Source organism: Eurytemora carolleeae, unplaced genomic scaffold, assembly GCF_000591075.1.
Source record: "Eurytemora carolleeae unplaced genomic scaffold, Eaff_2.0 scaffold16, whole genome shotgun sequence".
NCBI lineage: Eukaryota > Metazoa > Arthropoda > Copepoda > Calanoida > Temoridae > Eurytemora > Eurytemora carolleeae.
Genome location: NW_019396244.1, coordinates 337,537 through 360,767, shown reverse-complemented (window position 1 = coordinate 360,767; position 23,231 = coordinate 337,537). Strand labels below are relative to the sequence as shown.

General features: G+C 31.7%; 1 long non-coding RNA gene across 1 annotated transcript; it reads right to left on the bottom strand.

Moving 5' to 3' along the window:
* Nucleotide 1: 1 nt before the first annotated feature.
* On the bottom strand, nucleotides 2-21,198 carry LOC111699216 (uncharacterized). The gene is made up of 3 exons (XR_002764700.1): nucleotides 21,068-21,198; nucleotides 10,733-10,801; nucleotides 2-929 (listed from the first exon to the last, which is right to left on the bottom strand). It is a non-coding gene; the product is annotated as an uncharacterized LOC111699216 (long non-coding RNA).
* Nucleotides 21,199-23,231: the final 2,033 nt, after the last annotated feature.

Below are 23,231 nucleotides of genomic sequence, written 5' to 3'. Positions count from 1 at the left end.
TCATTATTTGATTTTTTGAAGTTTTTTTGACATATTTTTCATAATTTTCCTTTTTTTCACATTTTTTTAGTATTTTTCAAAGTTTCCTGTATTCTTTACAGTTTCCTGTATTCTTTACAGTTTCCTGCATTCTTCACAGTTTCCTGTATTCTTTACAGTATTATTTTTCACAGTTTTTTTTATTTTACACAGTTTCCTGTATTGTTAACAGTTTGCTGTATTGTTCACAGTTTCCTGTATTCTTCACAGTTTCCTGTATTGTTCAAAGTTTCCTGTATTCTTCACAGTTTCCTGTATTCTTCACAGTTTCCTGTATTCTTCACAGTTTCCTGTATTCTTCACAGTTTCCTGTATTCTTCACAGTTTCCTGTGTTCTTCACAGTATCCTGTGTTTATCACAATTTCCTGTATTCTTCACAGTTTTCTCTACTCTCAAAAAATTTCATGTATTCTCCAGAGTTTCCTGTATTCTTCACAGTTTCCTGTATTTTTTACAGTTTCCTGAATTCTTTACAGTTTTCTGCATTCTTTACAGTTCTCTGTATTCTTGACAGTTACCTGTATCCTGAACAGTTTTCTGTAATCTTCACAGTTTTCTATATTCTTTGCAGTTTTCTGTATTATTTACAGTTTTCTGTATTCTTTACAGTTTTCTGTATTCTCTACAGTTTTCTGTATTGTATTCTTTACAGTTTCCTGTATTCTTTACAGTTCCTGTATTCTTCACAGTGTCATGTGTTCTTTACAGTTTCCTGTATTCTTCACAGTTTCCTGTATTCTTACAGTTTTTGGTGTTCTTTACAATTTTTTATGTATTCTTCACAGTTTTCTGTATTCTCCACTAGAAACAGTTTCCTCTATTTTGACAGTTTCCTGTATTCTCCAAAGTGTCCTGTATTTTCCACTAGAACAGGTATGCAATTCTTACTCTGAAAATATTTAGAGAAATAGAATATTATATTTAATATTTATATATCCTGTTTTTCCCTCAGAATTATACAAACTTTTGCAGAAATTTATTTTATTATTTTGACAATGTTTCTCTGAATTGAATATTATCCTGTAAACCCTGCTGCTCCGCTTCTATATTCATAAAGATATCAAATTAGACAAAAGCTTATATTTTAGACTAAACTACATAATAAAGCTCTTTGCTCATGTATATTTATGTTTGTTATATCTGGCCCTAAACGGTTGAATCAAATTGGCGGAAAGTTTTTAGGGAATTCATGGGTATTGGTTAAAAAGGTTAAAACTTTTTTTAATGTGTTTTCAAACCTGGACCTGGGTACTCCGGCTAGTTTAACATATACATAACATGTTATTTCAACTAAATTTTTGTCTAAAACTATTTTTCAGTGGTTTTATGTGGTAAGTCTAAATCAAAACAGTTTTGATTAAAAGATAGGAAAAAAATGCATATTCAACTCATTTTTTAATATTAATGTTTTGGGTAATTTTAGTTGATTAGTTATTACAGATTACACCGTTTGAAATCATGTTTTGCGTCTATTTGTTGTTCTTAAAACTTAAATGGATCATAAATGACGGAGAAATAAGTTTTTTTTCTTGCTGAAATTGATCATTTTCAATTCTGGTTTCTATATTAAAGTAACTCGCAATTTTCCAATGGAAAAAAATGAACGAAGGGAATCGACAGAACTTGATAATTTTCAGGATGGATCTGAGATCAACGACGACATATTTCTAATTGATTATTGCAGATACAGGGTTAAAGAGTACCCTAGTGAATCAGATCTTCTAGTTCAGGTACCGTAGTGAATCAGACCTTCTAGTTCAGGTACCGTAGTGAATCAGACCTTTCTAGTTCAGGTACCGTAGTGAATCAGACCTTCTAGTTCAGGTACCGTAGTGAATCAGACCTTCTAGTTCAGGTACCGTAGTGAATCAGACCTTCTAGTTCAGGTACCGTAGTGAATCAGACCTTCTAGTTCAGGTCACATATTATGTCCCGTCTCTCCTTTAGGATAAAAATCTTTGAGTAATGTGATCAGTGCCATGGCTTTTAGAAAATCTAATTTAAAAATGCATCAAAATGCTCTTTTGTGATCTAGCTTCGTAACGTAAATTCATTTAAAATGTGGAAAATTTCAAAATAGGATTTGTTAAAAATGTTAAAAATACTTTTGCATTTAAAGGAGGTTTTTATGTAATATGAAAAGAGCAGATTTGAATTCCGAAATATCTTTTTGATAGGATTAATGTTAGGAGGAAAAGATAAACTTTTAAATTCAGTCTGATTTAATTTAATTAAAATTATATCCTGCCTTTCTGTTTCCTCCCCATAGGAGAGGGGGGGGGGGGGTAGAGGAAAAAAATATGGAAAAAGAATTAAGAGAAAACTGAATGACGTCACAAAATTTGTTGAAGGTTCCAGAAAATTGGAATAAAGCAACCCTGATCCAAGATTTGCCAAGTTGATCTGCATATATCAGACAAATACACAGACATAGACATAAACAATATGTAGATTGTAGACATAAACAGACATAAACATTAGACAAACATAGACATTATACAGACATAGACATAAACAATATGTAGATTGTAGACATAAACAGACACAAACATTAGACAAACATGGACATTATACAGACATAGACATAAACAATATGTAGATTGTAGACATAAACAGACATAAACATTAGACAAACATAGACATTATACATTATACATAGACATTCCATATACCAGGTGTTAGACATAAATAGATATTGGACGCACAAAAACATTAGGCTTGTCTTGGATATTAGACATACACCATTAGAAATACTTAGACATTATACAAAAAATACTTATTAAAGGGAGTGTTCGCAAAATATAAAAGGGGTATAAGTCGACATCGAAATGAATTCGATATCGATTCATACTAATTTTACTTCTGTTGCGTCTAAAAAGAGAAAATGGTTAAAAGCGACACACACCGAAGACCGTATAGGACCCATACAAATTTCCACCCAGATCGTAAATAATTCATTTAAATTTAAAATTACTCATTCAAATATTACAAATACAATTGGAGACCATGCTCATAATCCAAATAGACGAACATGACATCGGGCGGTCGTAGTACATTTGAATTTCCGAGCCGGGTCAACCTTTCAGGTCCCACTTTGTACTGTATCGCCCGGACATTGGGTAAATAAAGCAGACACTCAATAGGTCTAGCCGGTGCAACAAGGTTGACGCGGTCAGACTTTAGGTTGAATTTACTTTTACTAAAGGGTCAGGGGTGCGTGATGAGAGCATTTTTAACACTTTTAGTAAAAACATTTAAATTTTCAATTTTTCTTATTTAATTTCCCTAATCAAAATATGAAGAAAATTGGTTAAGGGGTTTTGGTTTTATATATATTGATACAGTTTTGGTGTTGTTTTTTCATTTTTGAAAATTTGAACTGTTTACGTATCTGAATCAAATCAAACTTCTCTAATTTATCTTAGATTTGATAACGTTGATTTATTGAAAAACTGAAGTTAACCCATTCCTAGCTTTCATTCAAGCAATAAAAAATCTTCGGCTACAAGAATTTTATCGATAAAATTATTAATAAAAAATATTGTCGAAAACTGCAATCTAAACTTTAGATGCATAATGAAAGGTTTCATTATCTTGGGTGCAAATTGATAGATAGATAGATAGATAGAAAGAAGGATAGAAAGGATAGATTGATAGATAGGTATGTATAACACAGCACTAAATTTACTCGCATTGTCCCAAGTTAGAAGAAACCTTAATTGAATAATTAAATCTTCATTTAAATATGGAACCATGTTAAAACTCAGGAATGACAGTGCACTCCATTTGTTGCATGTAGAATAGATAGATAGATATATAGAAATATGCTGTACTATTGCTAAACAAGGAGAGAGGGGGGGGGGTCAGACCACCGACCACTCAAACTATATATCATATCATAACTCATGAGCCCCTTGACCGATTTGCCTCAAATTTTGATGAGGGACTTAATTATATTGCACCAGGGAAATATTCTTAGCTCAATTTTAAAGTTCTGAGTTAGATTGACTTTTATTGGGTTCCCAAGCAAATAAAATAAATAAATAAATTCTAAACATATTTTTATTCGAATTCCTGCTTTCCACTGAGAACCTTTGAAAGAGATGTGCTGAATTTACGTGTAAAATAATATAAATAGACTCATCATAACTTTTTCAAATATCAGACTGCACGCGCTATTTAAAATCCCATGTTTAGAGATTGAGAAAGATGGCGAATATAAACTCGGTTATTTTTAGGACCGCGAAATATTCTGTGCTCGATTTAAAAGTTCTGAGTTAGGATAGATTGAATTTTATATTATAAATTTTTTCATAAATATTTTCTCCTTTCTACTGAGTACCTTTTGAACAGATGTACTGAATTTAAGTCTGGGTAAACTATGAATATTGAACAAAGACCCATCATAACTTTTTCAAATATCAGACTGCACACACTAATATAAATACCATATTTAGAGATTGGGAAGGATGAGGATAAACTAGAAGTCGTCTATAAAATAAAGGTTTGGACAGATTTAATCGCACCTCATGTCCATGTTTGTCGGGTAGAGATTTGGGTTTAGATTTCAAACTTTTAGACATACATGTAACCACACAGATGCATGAAAATATAAAAATAAAGTAAACCATAATTTGCTTAGTAAATCCTCCTTTTAAGTAGCTATTGAGAAGAATAAAAAAATTTTAATTTTTTTATGTAACCAGAAATATTTTGTCCCTCATTTTTGTGCACGTAAGTTTAAAAATTTGCATGATCCAAACCAGTACAAGGATGCCGGTCTATTCTTTAAAGTACCAGCCCGTCTAGTGTACTAGTTGACCTAACGCATTTATGCAACAGAATAAGGTGCAGCTGGACCAAGGTACTAATGCAAGAAAAGTTAATTGCTGTTGCGTATACTCTGCGTACATATTGAAAAAAATTGGATATAAGGGTGTACAACAACGATGTGCTTTTTAAGGAAATTTCAAAGGAATTTAGTCTTTGCCACAAACTCTGAATTTATAATCCCTATATCTTTGGAACCCAATGTCGCAAATCTTTGATATTTCAAACTAAGATTATTTGATCTAACATAATTCATAGTTTGAAATATCTAATGTCTACGACATTGAAATCCAAAGATATAGGGTTTAGAAAAGCAGAGTTTGTGGCAAAGACTCAATTCCTTTTACTTTACCATGGGTTCCCTTGATCAACTTTGCCTACAAAACATCAAGAGCGTAGCGAGGGAACCCATGGTAAACGTAAAATTCCCTTAACTTATCTGTAAAATAGTTGAAAATAATTATAACATCCTTGGTGAAGAAGGCGTCATGTTATTTTGAAGAACTTGTCCCCTTGTTAGAGTTAAAATGATATTGTTCTGGCAAATGTTTACTTACTTAAATATTTATTGAGAAGTAATAATGATACGAATAATAATGATACAAAAAGAAAAGAGAAACAATTAATATTATTCTAATAAAATTACAGTGGGGAAGAGTAATAAAATTAAGGAGAAGAGGTTGATCTCGATATCCAATGCGGGCACTTTTAAATTTGATTATAAATACTCAATCTATCAATTAAAGTAATCAGAATAAAACGGTTTTAAACCTAGAAAAACGACAATATCTTGATCAAATTATTGATTATTCATCAGATAAGGGTTCCAAAGGTACCGTTGTGAATCGGGCATTGACATACTTGCATGGAGGATCACATGAAATTACGCTTACAGTCCCTTAAGATGAAGATCAAAGCTTAATCCCAAGATTTTCAACATAAAAGTTCTGACTTCTGGACGCAAAGGTGTTAAAAAATATCCACCCCAAAATATCCCGAATCCTCCCGATAATAATTATTTACAACTATTCTACAGGGAAAATAAGAGGATTTTTCTTTACCAAGGGTTCCCAAGCCCAATTCGCTGCGCTGCGCTCCGGATGTTTTGTAGGCAAAGTTTGTCGAGGACCCGTGGTTGAGTAAAATTTTTAATTTCCCCAAAAAGTAGTTGCACACAGTTTAATCATCATTCGAGATGAAAATGGATTTTTTCACAAAAACTTCGCAGAGCGCGTTGTTATTTTACTTAATTGTCCCTATGGACGTAAATTAACTTAACGTCCCTCTGTTATGCATCATAGGTCGGTAATGTTGAGGACCTGTATGTCCGGAGGTATATAGGGGGATTTGAAGAAACTGAATCTGTTTGAAAATTAATACTTTTTATAGTTCAATGAAGCAGATGAATTTCTATGATATATATCAATCAAAAACGTTGCAGAAAAGTATAAAAATCTTTATATTCGACATGCAACGTCTACTTTATAACATGATATACTTTATGGCCACGGCTTATACATTACATAGTGTGCTATGTAAATTACATGGTGTGCTTTGTAAATTATATGGTGTGCTATGTAAATTACATGGTGTGATTTGTAAATTATATGGTGTGCTATGAAAATACCATCGTGTGCTTTGTAAATTATATGGTGTACTATGTAAATTACATCGTGTGCTTTGTAAATTACATGGTGTGCTATGTAAATTATATGGTGTGATTTGTAAATTATATGGTGTGCTATGTAAATTACATGGTTTGCTTTGTAAATTACATGGTGTGCTATGTAGTGTACATTGCATGGTAGCCTTTATAATTTTTTTGGTCTTTAACTTAGTTAGTAACTAACCAATAGTGCATGCTAACTAATGACTCAGTAAGTTCTGCCAATATCAATTTATTTCACTGATGATTCTACCCCAATGATGCAACAGACCGATATGTCTACATGTCCAAATTAAAAAAAAATATTCTGATTTACTTGCATGATATTTAAATTATTTGAGTAATGATTATATTCTGAAGCTCACCATGTCTATATGCACAGAAAGAAAGCCTACACTCGTAAATGTGAAGAGGTTCAAAGCAATATTTATATCAATTTCCCTCAAAATTCGGACCTTCTCATTTTATATTCTAAACTGTTATTTAGTAATGTCACCTTCCCTTTTCTAACCTTTTCAGTATATGAAGGGAGTGTTCTTAAATTTCAAGAAAGCAAAATATATTAAAGGGAGTGTTCGCTAAAAATAAATGCTTTTGATCGCTACTAATCTTACTTCTATCTGTTGCGTCTCTAAGGAAAAAATTGTTAAAAACGACTTAAACTGAAGAACGTAGCGTCCATACAACTACGGAAAGTTACAACATTCAACTCGGATCGTAAAATAATCCATTTAATTCCAAACAAACCATTCAGATATTACAACCAATAATCATCGATTATTTTTCGACGCATTCATAAATAGTTAATATTTTATAATATTTTTTATTCGTTTTGTATACAATGCACTTAAAATGCTGAAATAGTTGGCTGCCAGATGTCTCTGCTCTTAATGCTTTGAATAATTACACGGAAAAAAGTCGTTATATAAAACAAATAACAAATGTTATGAAATATTAACTATATACGAATGCGTCGAAAAATAATCGATGACTTTAGGTTGTAATATCTGAATGATTCGTTTGAAATTAAATTTATTACTTTACGATACGAGTCGTATATTGCAAATTTCTAAATTTGTATGGACGCTACGTTCTTCAGTATAAGTCTTTTTTTAACAAGTTTATCCTTATAGACGCAACAGATAGAAGTAAGATTGATAAGATTAGTAGCGCTCAAAAGCGCTTATTTTTCGCCGTAAGCCTATACCCCCTTTAATTTTTCGCGAACACTCACTTTAAATTCTTATGACAGCTACATTAAACCTTCTGAAAATGATCACTGACCTTTTACTCCAATTTACAACTACGTTAGGATATTATGCTCCTTAATGATCCCGGCAACTTTTATTGATAAAATAAATTTAATATCTTTCTCTGCCAAAGTTTCGTAAATACTCGATGATTATTGTTCAATTGAAAATGAAATATTTCTACTTTTCCCTTGGTCAAATTGTCTCAACCTAAAGGGGTTATACATGTAGAATAACAATTTTTTTCAAAGGGAGAACACTAACCGGAACAGATTATTTTAAGAGTCAGAAATTGTGGAAAAATATCTTGAAATTTCTACTTTGGTGCTTTGCAGATTTTTAAAAGTTGAGTTTATAGGATAAAGGAAAGTATTGTGCTTCTCCTGAAAAAAAATGTGCGCACAAAGATGAGTAAACACAAGGTACTAATGCAAGGAAAGTTAATTGCGGTCGCGCATACACTCTGCGTACATATTATAACCAGTTCTCTCTGGGCGGAATTTGTAAACAAAATAGATGCATCAGTGTTCTACTAGTATCCGAGGAGGATAAAAGCATTAAATTTTGATAATTTTGATAATTCACATACATAATAGTTTCCTATGACCAGAATATTTCATAGATTATTTTTGTGAAAATGGATTCCATGTCAGGCTGTGACATACGTCTTGTGTTTACTTTTCCGCCCAAAGACAGTAAACTGCAGTACAAAAAATGCGCACACCTCTGAAATAACTTTCCTTGCATTATAACCTTGAGTAAACAGTAGAGAGTGTCCTAATAAACATGGAATTTAAATTGAGACATCGTCTTCTGTATGTGTTAGTCAATTAATATATTCAGACAGACAACACTTTCAAACTAGTTTGGGAATATACAATTTTATTTTAATAGATTTCCACGTTTATTGGCGACAACCTATCATGTACAGTAAAATGTATTATGTACAAAACCTGTTATCTAGCGTACAGTTTGAAGTTTGCCTCCCTTAAATGATTTTATACAACTCAAGGAATAGTTGGAGAGGGGGCTGAATACTTCACCACCCCACCCCACCCCCCTCCCTGTGGATTCATCACTGAAATCTTCGATTTTCAGGTTTGGTAAATTCCTATCCGGCTTATTGGAGTCTTGGATCAGTTAATGTGATAGTATGGTTGGTTTGTGAACCATATATTGTAGTAAAGGAAGTAGGGTAGTGGGGAATTGAAAAATAAATTATTGAATAAATGTTGAAAAAAAAGTTTCAACTAAAGCTATCCTAATAAACAAATATACAGGGTGTCCCAAAAACGAAGAATATAGATAATCATATTAAATACTACTAATATAAAATATAATCAAATTACTAAAGCTATCCTAATAAACAAATATACAGGGTGTCCCAAAAACGAAGAATATAGATATGTTGCGGACACTTTCAGAATTTAAGCAAAATTTCCAGTACTGTTAAAATATTTTGGAATATTATATTATGATTGCCCAACTTCTTGGTTGCAGGTGAACACATACATAGGGTTCATATTTTCAAACTTTAGGTCCAGTATGATGAAAAAACGCACCTAGATACTTCACTATACTAGGTGTGTATTCATGGAACATCATAATATAACTTAAAGATTGCGCAGATTTTTCCATTTTTATTGATGGATTTACGAAACGAAATTATGATCAAAATTATTTGGAGAAAAACATTATATATGTGCTGGTCCCATAAAAAGTGGGGGGGGGGGCGATCGGTTCAGTTTATGACTTATAGATCAATAAACAGTCAAGCAGCATCCATATGTTTAGACAGATAGACAGTTAGATAGACGTAAATTAAGGAAATTAACAAATTGTAAGGATTGTACTTTTTATTTTCTCACAAAAGGAAATTCTGTTTGAGTACTAATTCTCTGCATACTCTATATATATATATATATAAAGTATTTCTAAAAAAAATCGAACTTTTGTAAGGTAAAATCCTCCATTTCTACTTGCCCATAAACCTTCAACAAAAAGTTTGGCCGTCTTGACGTTTATTGAATACACCCTGACAAGTTTTTTTTTATCAAGTAGCAATTGCATCCCTTCAGTATTGTTATTAATCTAAGGTATAGATTGTGTAATTATAGTCTAGGCCCCTGGATGCAATATCTCAATTAAACTGTCCAAATTCAGTAAACACGTAAACATAATTAGAGTGAACACTGCACACTGTACATGCATGTAGACATAATTAGCCTATACACTGCACACTACACAAGCACATGCATGTAAACAAAATTAGAGTGAACACTGCACACTGTAATTGCAAATACATGTAATTAACCTATACACTGCACACTACACAAGCACATTCATGTAATTGATCTATACACTGCACACTACACAAGCACATTCATGTAATTAATCTATACACTGCACACTACACAAGCACATGCATGTAAACATAATTAACCTATACACTACACAAGCACATGAATGTAATTAACCTATACACTGCACACTACACAAGCACATGCATGTAAACATGATAACCTATGCACTGCACATTACACAATCACATGCACGTAAACATAATTAACCTATAAACTGCACACTACACAAGCACATGCATGTAAACATTATTAACCTATACACTGCAAACTACACAAGCACGTGCATGTAAACATTATTAACCTATACACTGCACACTACACAAGCACATGCATGTAAACATAATTAACGTATTTAGCCCGCAGTTTACACCATACAGTGCACACTACAAATGCACGTAAACAAGATATTTGTAAAGTTAGGGTTGTCAGTTTAAAAAAAAAAAAATACATTTTTTTGCTTTTAATTCAGCAGATTTATTTTTCTTTATGAATCCAGACTATATTTAGCAACATCTATATTATACTTTGCTTGTCTGTCTGTCTGTCTACTTGTACCAAAATAAATCTTAAAACGGCAACTTACATGACTACAGGGAAGGTTGAAATTTTAAAAAATAGCCTTCTTCCAGTTAATTTTCTTCTCCGAATTCAGCTGAAAAAATTGATGAATAATATTTATGCTTTCATATATGTTATTATATATTTATATATGTTATTACAAATATTTGTAAATTGACGTAAAACATCTTTGCACCCTCAGATTTGTGCGAATTGCTGTTTTTACACAACTTTGCAGAAAAAATGCTTCCCTGCTTTCTTGATTGCAAAAAATTATCTTAAAATCTATATTTGCGGTTCCGCCATCAATTTGTTGCAATATGCAAAACATATAGATTCGTTAAAATTAGCAGAACTGTAGTTTTTGCACAAGAAAAAGGAAATCTTTTCATCTTGCTTTCTCGGATGCAGTGTGTAAGATCTGATATTGAAATGGAAAAAAGTTAAAATTCTAAGATCCTGAGAATGTGTTGAGAAATGACACGAAATAAAAATGTTTTTAGATTTTGAAACGGATACGAATTTTACAGGGACTGTAAGCGTAATTTCAAGTAACTCTTCATGCAAAGCTAACATGCATGGTTCACCTTATCTGATCAATAACGTGGAAGATATTGTCGTTTTTCTAGGTTCAACAGTGTTTAATTCCTATATGCTTTCCTGGAGTAAAATTGCGCAAGTCACTTTTGTAAGAAACAACTCCTATATGCTTTCCTGGAGTAAAATTGCGCAAGTCACTTTTGTAAGAAACAACATTGCATCGTAAATTCTTTGCAAACAGAGTCCCTTAAATTTACGCGTACAATCCCTTAAATGTATCTTCAATGAGTTTAATATATCCTTTGTAAAAAGGAGAACATGAGGTGTATTTGTATATGTAAGAATAACGAATGGAAACCAACAGCAGACAGTTAATTAATTCCTCTGCCATGTTAGATTCCATTCTGTCTGGTATATTTATATAACGCGGAAAAAGTAAGCTTGGTGCAATTTTTACGCTAGATATTCAAATTTTCTGGTGATCTCAGGCCATTTCTCCTTATGTACAATAGTTGCGCTTGCAGTACATATTACAATATTATATTAAATCCCATTCACTTTTCTACTATATATAACTGATAACTTGACATAAGAAACCCTTTCAAAGAAACAAAAAAAAAAAAACATAAAAAACAATTAAAGATACTTGAAACATAATTTCAACTTTAAGCAATCCTCTATTTTAACATTAGAATATCTGATTCACAATGACACCCTTTAAACCATTGTCCTGTGAAGGATGAATGATATTTTCCAGCTGAAAATTATTTATTTTAAATTGTAGCGTCTCTGTTAAAGTGACACTTAAGCAGCAGAGACAATTAAGGATATTGTTAGAATTTTACGTTTTTCAAATAAACTTTATTAATTAAAGGAAACCTTGAAATGACGTCTACAGTCCCTTTAATCAAAGGAAACTTTGAAATGATGTCTACAGTCTCTTTAATTACAGGAAACTTTGAAATGACGTCTCCAGTCCCTTTAGTTAAAGGAAACTTTGAAATGACGTCTTCAGTCCCTTTAATTAAAGGAAACTTTGAAATGAAGTCTACAGTCCCTTTAGTTAAAGGAAACTTTGAAATGAAGTCTACAGTCCCTTTAATTAAAGGAAACTTTGAAATGACGTCTCCAGTCTCTTTAGTTAAAGGAAATGGAAGCGAGAGAGTGTATTAAAAGGATTGTTTAAAGGAGAAGGTATTAAAGGTATTGAAGGTTTTGAAGGTATTATAGTAATGAGTGAAGTGAAAATTGAAGAAAAGTGGAAGAGAAGGCCTGGGGGAAGGGGCACTGGGGGGGGCACAGTAGTACACCCGGTTTACAAAATACACTGCAGAAAGTTTATCTCTATAGGATAAGTCTTTAAAAGAAAAACTCTGCTACTCGTTAAATATTTCCTTTTAACCATAGTTCTTCTTTTTAATTTTTACTGTTTAATGGTAGCAAAAATATATAATAAAAACAAAATAAAAAATAATTCAAGTATTAAATGTTAGTTTTTAACAAAAAGTAGAACAAAATCGAATTATATATCATTTTTAGAATTTCCTGCAAAAAAAGAGGCTTGAGAGATACACTTTGATTTTAAAGAATGGATTTTGATGTCAGGGGTTTCACATAAAAATTACCAAAATCCCTCCCCCCCCCTCTCTCTGGAAAATATCGTAAGCTTCCCCTGTCCTGCAGTTTAGTGATATGTCTTAGAATTCTAATTCAGTATTTCTTCTGAAAATGTTAGTTCTCATACATAAATTTTAATTAAGAATGTTAGATTAGTTTAGAGATAATTAATTATCTCTAATATCTCATGAAATAAAATTTATAATTTGGATTATTATCAGCGGTTAATTGATCAATTCAGTTTTAAAGATTTTAATCATAATATCAACTGTTCGGTTTAGCCGTTCTCTTCTCTGGGGTCATGCATGATTAAAACATGAAAAATTGAGCCTTTGCAACAAACGCTGATCTTCTAATCTCTATATCTTTGGAACCTAATGGCGAAAACTTTTGAAATGTCAAACTTGAATTATTTGATCTAACAGAATTCTTAGCTTGAAATATTTAAGGTTGCAAGTATGTAAGAATTTAAATATCAGAGTTTGTGGCAAAGCCTTAATTCCTTTGGGCCCATTCATGCAAGCCAAATATATATATATATATTAGTTAGGACAATGGTATCATAAGAATAATTTGATAGGAATTGTGAAAATTCTTTTGGTTTGTTTCGGTGATATATTTGTAGAAACCCGATTGATTGCACAAAACCTGGTTCCATTCCCCAAATGCATCTTTTATTTAAAATATTTGTTTTGTTTTCCCCGGTTTTCCAATTCCAATCTTAAACATAATTGGAGTGGACTGTAGACAGAAATATATCAAATGTGCCAGCAACTCGGTAATTTGGTTCAGCAATAAACATGCCCGCGTTCAAAAGTATTCAGAATCAATGAAATCCAGGGAATTATAATAAAAAGTTTAACTGAAATTTAATAATTGTACTTTGAGGTTGATCAGAACTTAAGGAATTGTACTGCAAGGTTGCTCAGAACGGTAACCGCCAAGGACTTAAGAATATTCGGACTTTTTTCCAGAGTTTTTATTTCCAGGTTTTTTTTCCTGAAACTTTTTTTCCACGGACTTTCTTTCATAGATTCGAACTAAAGAAATTGTACTGCAAAGTTGATCAGAACTTAAGGAATTGTACTACAAGGTTAATTAGAACTAAAGGAATTGTACTGCAAGTTTATCCTGAATTAAGAATCGTACTGCAAGCTATGAAGTAATCTGACACTAAATAATAATATTGCAAGAACACTTGTTGAAATATTTGTTATTTGGATCAATTCCTAGATTTTCTTGAGATTTACACCCTTAATAACTTCATGCATTGCTTACCCTCATTCTTATTTTTATATTGTCTTTTTACTTAATTTATGATTTTATATTGTCTTTTTACTTAATTTATGATTTTATATTGTCTTTTTACTTAATCTATGATTTATATTGTCTTTTTACTTAATTTATGATTACTTGTAACTGCAAACTTGTTTCATTCTAAATTTCCTTTCCAATAAGATCAAATTGAAATACTTTGAATATATTACAATATTTTGGCTTAAAGATTGTCGTATTACATTTCCACTTTATTCTGGAGATCGCTGTATGTTTAGTTAAAGCTCTAGCTGTGTTAAACCAACTAGCATGTGTAACATGGTATCTTGGGTTTAGACAATACTAAAGATTGATGCGTCAAACTAAGAAATCCTTAAAACTTTTTTTCTTTGAATTAAACTTTTTAGAGTTTTAAACATCTTTAAAAAAAACATGCTTTCTAGAGAGAAGGATTTCAAAAATATTTGTCAACGATTTTTAGTCTGATGCAAAATTTGGTTGTTTTGTTTGGATGAAAGTCATTATTCGTTGTCGTAAAAAAGATAATATTAAAAACATTTTATATAATGATAATTGAGCAAATATTGAAAAATGATGAATATTTCAAATTAGATCGAGTAAGATTTACGTGAGATTGAAATCTTTTATTAATCATAACAGACGAAAAACTATTGAGGAGAATACAAATGTTTTGAATTTATACCATGTAACCAATAAAAGCACAGGAGCTGCGAGGTCAAAAAGTTGGATACAAGTAATTTCAGATAAATTTGATTTTCTCCTTCACACGTTCCGTTTCACTTTAACGGGACAGACCGGCTATGTAAAGTAGTTTAACTGAGTATGCAGTGTTGTGGACAAATTCTTTAGGATTCATTTGAGACATACAAAACTTTTTAAAGATCTGTAAATCCTAAGTTTGAGCGCAAAGTCTAGGTTCAAAATCGTACTTTTGGGTGGACATTTGAAGAATTTTTAGAAATCTGCGAATAAATTCATAGAAAATAAGAAATTCAATATAACGAAATAATTGATTCTAGCATTGATTGATTGATTGACAAATTTCTTTTGAGAAATATGTTCCTAACCATCGAATTCGTTTACTGTATAGTTTTTACTTTATTTTTACTGTATAGTTTTAATAATTAAAAAAAAGATTCTGAAAACGTACCCACCCAAATTCATGATTTTAAACGTCGTCAAATTCAGTAATTATACATCGTGGAAAAGTTTTATATGTTTCAAATGAATTCTAAAGAATTTGTCCACAGCACTGCATACTTTGTTTAATTACCTTACATAGCCGGTCTGTCCCTTTAATACATTAAACTTTGGGATCCAGTTTATTTTATTTTATCTTTACCTTGATTAAAAAACGTTATTGCTTCAGGAACAGAAAATAAAATGAAATCAAAGAATGAAAATCAGAAAAATTATAAACACAAAAACGACAAAAATTTATCAAAAATGAAAACCCTTTTTTTACGCACCCAACATTTTCTTTAAATTATGTCGATTGAGAAAATGAGAAGTAGATATTTTTATATATTCTATTCTCTCAGTTCTATTTTAAAAACACATATAATAAAAAATGTAAGTCGGATGTTTTTTTTCAACATTCATTCCATGAACACATTGTAAATGTATAAATATTATTAAACATGATGCACTAAATATATATATATAGTATACATATAAATAAGATATTAGCCGGACATTTTCATTATACCTGCAGTCATTTCCCTTGGGCATTAGATAAGATTGTGTTAGTCCAATATGCAACCAAATCTAATTGTGTAGTGCATATGCATTAATATTCATAAACAATTATTCACAAAATAGAAAAAAAATCATTGTAAGCAGGAGATTTTTGCAATAACAAAAAGTGTCATATTTCTTAAAAAATATTTGACCTCCTACCCCTTTAAAATACCAGTAATCTGTTAATTTAATGGATCTGCTTTTCTCTGGCAAAGTAGTTTTTGTATTTTTTGAATTTGAGATTAAATCTTCATTATTTCAAGCACAATATGTTCTGTCTATAGATTTGTAAACTTAATGCGAAGTTTTAGTGAGAATATTTATAGGTTCGTGTCAAACTGTGTATTGTAAACATCATTTTATCTCCAATGTTTTCGAAAATTTATTTCTTTAACTTTAATTTTAAAAACACAATACAAAAACTTTCAAAGACTTTAGGCTAGAAACGGCTCTTTTTTGGCTCATCCCCCCAGAAATAAATTAAAGACAGAAACTTTCTTTCAAAAAATTGTTCGGCCTTTGAAAACTAAAATAAAATCTTGCAAAAGAATTTAGTCTTTTCACACAAACCGAAAACTTCCAACCCGTATATTTTTACAACCTGATCATTTAAACCTGTGATATTTCAAACTGTGATATTTTATCAACCAGAATTCACACTTTATGATTCCTACAGTGATAACCAGACAACTCTGAAATAGGAAGACGACTTTTAGAATATAGTTATAGATTTAAAAAGTTCAATGAGCATGAGGCACAGTCATTGTGCAGTGTAAACAGGCCTATTTCACTAAATTAGTGATTTGATAAGTGTATAGTAAAAATATTTGACTTGGAACACTTGAATCACATATACACTTAATTATTGCTTTAATGTCATCTCCCTATTATATTGTTTTCTGGTTATCACTGTACATTGGGTTGTGAAGATAAAAGGTTTAGAAAACTAGAGTTTGTGTTAAAAACTCAATTCCTTGCCGGGATTTTATAAATTGATATTTTCGTGCATTTCTACATTAATTAACTTGGAATTTGACATCTGATCTATGATCAGAAAATGTTTATAGTGCCGTTGTGAATCGTATATTGCCTTCCCCAAATGGAAGTCCAATTAGAATTACACGAAGGATCCCTTAACGAGTTCGAAGATTGGAAAACTGAGTTGAACCATTTAAAAAGTTGGAAGCGGTTTAAGAATGCTTTGCAAAATAATATTTTCGTCCTTTCAAACTTTTAGAAAACTTTCAAAACTTTTTAACTTATCAAAAATAACTTAGTTTAAACTTTAAAATATCAAACAATCAAATTTAATATTAACAAAATGTTTTAAACTGTTTTGAAACTGTTTAATTTATCCGAGAAAGCAAATCCAACAATATTTCAAATGTTGATTCCATAGATAGATTAATACAGATCGAACACTAGATGTCGTCTTTTCAAGACTTAGGGATTTTTCATTAAAAATAACCCTGAGGCAGAGACCCAAAGGAGTAACGTGCATGCTCTTCTCTCTCCATGTCTTGTAATTCATCATGGCATGCCCGTAACTCCTTTGGGCTTCTGCCTCAGGGTTACTGTGAACGAAAAACCCTTAAATCTTGAAAAAGACGACATCTAGTGTTCTTTCGTTATTGTTATTAATCTATGGTCGATCCTGTGAATTGGTTGGAAATCGTATTTTGTATTTTGAAAACAAAAATATTTAGATTGACATAAAATGTATATTTTGTGCAGTTACCTCTCCTCTGTTTTTTGCTTTCAGTTTCTAGACAGGGGTTTCAAAGAAAAAAAAAAAAAAAATACGACATCTTACAAGAATTATATTTCTATTTAATCATTGCAGATAATTACTCAGTACTGAAAACTTCAGAAGGGTTAGCCGCAATATAATGAAACTTAACTTTAATCCTGAATATTTCGTGAAGGTTATTTCAGAATTTAATCTAATTGTTTCTCAAGTCTCAATATTTGTGAGTAACTCTGTATAAACATAAAGTAAATACAGAGTACACAGATGAGGAAATATTTTATCCCATACAATCTCATGTTTAGCCAAACTTGTACAAGCACCTAGATCTATCTATCTATCTATCTATCTATCTATCTATCTATCTATCTATATACTATCTATCTATCTACTATAAAATGAGGAGTATTGAAGATCTAGGTTTATTACAAATCAATCTAAACCAGGCAGATGAATCTATGCATAGAGGGATAAGTGGAAGTTAGTAAACATTATGAATATGAATAGATTAATGAAATGTAGTAAACATTATGAGTATGAATAGATTGATGAAATGTAGTCAGCATTATGAGTATGAATCGTCAATATTTTGAATATATTTCACAGTCTTTTAAAAATATAATTTTACAATTCCCCATCTGATAAAACGATTAAAAATATATAAATCCCTGTGCAGTATGTCCGTGTGGAACGCAAAAGATGTTTTTAAGTGAACGAATTTAGAAGAAAGAATGAAAATTGTAATTGTCACAATTGACAATGTTAATTTTTAGAAGTACTTTGTAATCCTTCTATATATGTATATTTGATAAAAGAACTAGATTTCATCGTCATTTTCAAATTTCCTTTATAAGGAAGACTGCAGTTTGATGAAGATTTCTATTATTGCATGAAAAGTAGAATGTGAGAGTGAGTGAATTATAAAGACACGAACAAATGCTCTGAGTTTAGAATGAAAATTAGAATGTGAGAGTGAGTGAATTATTAAGACATGAACAAATGTTCTGAGTTTAGAAAGAAAATTAGAATGTGAGAGGGATTGAATCATAAAGACACGAACAAATGCTCTGAGTTTAGAATGGGAATTAGAATGTGAGAGTGAGTGAATTATTAAGACACGAATAAAATGCTCTGAGTTTAGAATGAAAATTAGAATGTGAGCTGGGGGTGAATCATAAAGACACGAATAAGTGGTCTGAGTTTAGAATGAAAATTAGAATGTGAGAGTGGGTGAATTAAGACAGGAATAAATGCTCTGAGTTTAGAATGTGATCTGGGGGTGAATTATTAAGACACGAATAAATGCTCCGAGTTTAGAAAGAAAATTAGAATGTGAGAGGGAGTGAATTATTAAGACATGAACAAATGCTCTGAGTTTAGAATGGGAATTAAAATGTGAGAGTGAGTGAATTATAAAGACACAAACAAATGCTCTGAGTTTAGAATGAAAATTAGAATGTGAGAGTGAGTGAATTAAGACACGAACTAATGCTCTGAGTTTAGAATGAAAATTAGGAATGTGAGAGTGGGTGAATTAAGACACGAACTAATGCTCTGAGTTTAGAATGATAATTAGGAATGTGAGAGTGGGTGAATTAAGACACGAACTAATGCTCTGAGTTTAGAATGATAATTAGGAATGTGAGAGTGGGTGAATTGAGACACGAACTAATGCTCTGAGTTTAGAATGGGAATTAGGAATTCGGAAAAAGTTTAAGTTAAATTAAACCTGAAGTTTTGAAACTGCAGTTTAATTAAACCTAGATGGGGAAAGTTACCAGCGACAAATCAAGAAAGAAAAAGAAAGATCTAAAGTAGGACCCATAAAACTGTGACCGAGGAAGACGACCTGCAGGCATTAGATGTTTTTATAATAATTTTATCTTGAAAATCAACTTCTTTTGCGAAATGAATTTGTGTAAACTGTGTTTTATGTTCATTAAACATTACAACTTCACTTATTTGGATAATTTCAGGGTAAACTTAACAGTCTATTCGCTCTTGATTGGTAATAGTTTTACTTTTCAAAAACAACGGTGGCCGGAGAAAAAGCCGATTTTTCGTTCAGAATTTGAGCGGAAAGGGACGGTCCCTCTCTTTAGACACGTTTTTTACATTGAAGTTTAAAAAATCTTCTAATCCGTTTTATAGCCTTTTCCGATTGATGCAAGATATAACTCAATGCTGAACCGATTTTTTTTTTTAACGTTAAGAATATTTCCTTAAAATTGTTGATCTAATGGTGCAAGCAAAATCTTGTGTTTCGTAGGAAACTAGATGAACGATAGAAGTTTTAAAAATCCTTTGATGGTTTAAAAAAAAACGTTTTCTTAATTCAACCTGTTTTCCTGCTTAAGATGTCCTCAAAACGAAAAATCGGTTGAAACCTTTGGTTTTGGCTTCGGTTACTTTGAAATGTCCAAAAGAACAAAAATCGGTTCAGATTTGAGGCTCGGGCATCAATTATCGTTTTGTGTTAAGTGTTTAAGCATAAAAGCTGATTAAGCTGAAAAAATGTGGAAAAGTGTAAAAATCTTTTAATTCTGATAATTTAAAATTCATTAGACAAGGGCCCTCTTCAATATGCAAAATCATCTACTATAAGATTTTAAACATGGCACGACCCAAGGTAATTGCAAGGAAAGTTAATTGCTGTTGTGTATTCTGTGCGCACACATTGAAACCAGTTCTCTCTGGGCTGTGTTTGTAAACAAGAATAGATGCATCCAAGGAGAATATAGAATATAGAATATATTCTATACACCTTGGATGCATCAGTGTTCCTTTAGTATCCGAGGAGGATATCATTTTGATAATTTACATAATAGTTTCCTAGGACCAGAATTTTTTATGTGAAAGATGGATCCCATGTCAGGCTGTCTTGTGTCCAGAGACAGTACACTGCAGTACAAAAAATGCGTACATCTATGTAATAACTTGCTTTACATTTAATTTTTTGACACAACCTAATTTTCATCAATTTAAATTAATTATGCGTTAGTTACCCTTGGAAAGTTAACACATATCTATGTAAAAGTATATATATAATACACACACATATATATATATATATATATACGTATGATGTGTATATAGATAAAATATATGAGAATTTGAGAAAAATGTGCAAATATACCGGGATATAATCTTGAAGTTGTTTCAGTAATTCTAGGTTTAAATTGGGGGATATATGCCTAGTTAAATAACGAGGAACGCGAGGGTTGATCGAATTTTTCTGAACTTTAGATTATATTCAGCTAAAAGTTTAAAAGATATTCCTAATATTCTTTCTTCTAAATCTAACATAATATTCGCAGTTTCGAAATAAGTTATTCTATATTCTGAACAAGTTTGTTAAAACAGTATCTTAAAGAATTGATGGTAGGAATCACTGATTAAAGCAGAATTGTTAATATTTACCTGGTCGCACTACACTGAGAAAATTACGGATCTAGTACAGAGTGAGCAGGGTGTAGACCGGACTCTAGTCAATATACTGGAGAACTGAAGAAGCGAGGACGGGAGAAGAGGGACGGGAACTCGCCCTTCAACGGTCGGGATAGTTCTTAATCCGGACTAATCACAAAACTCCGGAAAACACTCAACAGAATCCGCCCAACAGCACCACAGGAGAAAGAAGACTGTTGTTTTCACATTGCTAGGGTTGGAGTTTTGTGGGATTGAAGATGGATAGGATTGAAGATTGGTAGGATTAGAGATTGGTGGGATTAGAGATTGGTAGGATTGAAGATGGGTAGGATTGAAGTAGCACAGGATTGAAGATGGGTAGGATTGAAGATGAGTAGGATTGAAGATGGGTAGGATTAAAGATGGGTAGGATTGAAGATGGGTAGGATTAAAGATGGGTAGGATTGAAGTTGGGTACGATTGAAGATGGGTAGGATTAAAGATGGGTAGGATTGAAACGGGGTAGTATTAAAGATGGTAGGATTAAAGATGGGTAGGATTGAAACGGGGTAGTATTAAAGATGATAGGATTTCAATAGAGGTAGGATTAAGATGGATAGGATTGAAGATGGGTATGATTAAAGATAATTATATAATAAAAACCAGTCATCAAGGCCGTTCCGCGCTTCTTTTCTATTGTCAACCAAAACTGCAATTTTTCTTTTAAATTTGCATTTCAGGATTTTTCTCATTAAATTTGCGTATTATTAAAAACATAAATGTTCAAGTTTTTTTTCAGTAAAAACTTGTCATTAACAATTCATAAAGCTTCTCAGGCCTGGGGTCATTGAGTGTCGTAAAAAAAGTTGGCCCGAATGGTTCAGCTGTTTAAACGAATTGCATACAAACACCCAACAAACCAAACAAGCAAAGTATTTACATGGAAGGAGAGATGAATAGATTTATAGACGGTAAATGCACAAAGACAATTTGGCAAAGGTTTAGATTGCTGAGAAATATATGTTTTTGTCTGATAGGTGAAAAATGCTGAAAAATCCTTCTCTATTTTATTAAGGAATTGAGTCCTGACTCAAATATTCTAATCCTTATATCTGTGCCACCTGATGGTGTAAACCTTTGATATTTCAAACTTAGATTATTTGATCCAACAGAATTCATAATTTAAAATATCTAAGGTTTCAGGCATTGGGTTGCAAAGATATAGAGATTAGAAAATCAGGAATTGTGGCAAAGACTCAATTCGTTTCTGTCAACATGGTTTGTTTAATATTGATAGATAACAGTTTTTATATAAATTAGTCTTGAGTTATTTATTGATTCGGGGTTGACCCCCTTGTGTACGCATGAAGAGGTAAGCAGCAGTACCATAGCATTAGAAAAAGGTGGAGGGGGGGGGGTCTACTGTTGAAAACTAAATACTGGAAATATGAGGAAACAGGACACAAATCAAGAAAAAATGACTAAAGCTAAAAAGAAAATGATAGAAAGGTAAAAACAAATTTAGATAAAGGAAATTAAAGTAAGAAATAATCAATCAATAAGTCAAACAAAAAGGATAAAATCATAGACTAATAACAACAGGTAGAACACTAGATGTCCCCTCTTCAAGATTTAGGCGTTTTTCGTTCACAACAACCCGGAGGCAGAAGCCCAAATGAGTTACGCGGATGCTCACTCTCTGTCTTGTCATTCAACGCAGCATACGCGTAACTCCTTTGGGCTGCTGCCTCAGGGTTATTGTGAACGAAAAACCCTAAAGCTTGAAAATACTACATCCGGTGTTCTATCTGCATTGTTATTAATCTATGGCTAACGTCGTGAGAACCAAAATACATATAGGAAATAATCACTTGAAAGAGAATATACCAAAAAGAATAGATGGAAATCTTAGATGAAGGCTTATAATATAATCTCAAGAATCTCAACTTGATTGAGAAGGTTGAGAAATATAAAAATAAGAACATTCATGTTTTTAAACTAAAATAGACCATGACGTAAATTATCCATGTAGTTCTTAATGATAAATGAATGTATAAAAAGAACTCAACATCGATTATATAATAGGAGTGTAATGCACGAGATAAGAATTATTAATAGATTTTCCCTCTAAACCCTTCAGCTTCTTCATAATCTATCCTATTCCAAGATGTATCTG